The sequence below is a fragment of the Ranitomeya variabilis genome, chromosome 3, assembly GCF_051348905.1.
Source record: "Ranitomeya variabilis isolate aRanVar5 chromosome 3, aRanVar5.hap1, whole genome shotgun sequence".
Classification (NCBI taxonomy): Eukaryota; Metazoa; Chordata; class Amphibia; order Anura; family Dendrobatidae; genus Ranitomeya; species Ranitomeya variabilis.
Genome location: NC_135234.1, coordinates 431,851,204 through 431,851,756, shown reverse-complemented (window position 1 = coordinate 431,851,756; position 553 = coordinate 431,851,204).

Here is a 553-nt window from a genome sequence, read left to right as displayed (position 1 = left end):
CCCCGATCATGTGACGGGGGTCTGCGATGCGCTCATTTCCAGCCGCCCGGCCGGAAGCACCGGTTAAATGCCGCTGTCTGCGTTTGACAGCGGCATTTAACTAGTTAATAGCGGTGGGTGAATAGCGATTTCACCCGCCGCTATTGCGGGCACATGTCAGCTGTTGAAAACAGCTGACATGTCCCGGGCTTTGATGCTCACCGCCGGAGCCCTGCATCAAAGCGGGGTTCTGACCTCGGAAGTACTATCCCGTCCGAGGTCAGAAAGGGGTTAAAGAGAGTGTCCAGTTAGTAAAATATGCAAATTGTCTCTTCATAGAAGATTTGAGCTCTAGTGCCACCTATTGGAAGTAGCGATCCTACAACTCATTATGGACCCTTTATCGAGCCTTGCAATGTGACTTAGGATAAAGGCCAAACCAGAATCCCAATTTGCAGACAATGTTTCGGGGGTATTGCCCCTTGTCAGTGCAAAGTAGGATAAGTGATTTGGCTAGGCGAGGGGCTGGGATCTAAGGGGTAAGGTTTCGAGGCGAACACTCCAGAACACGTGT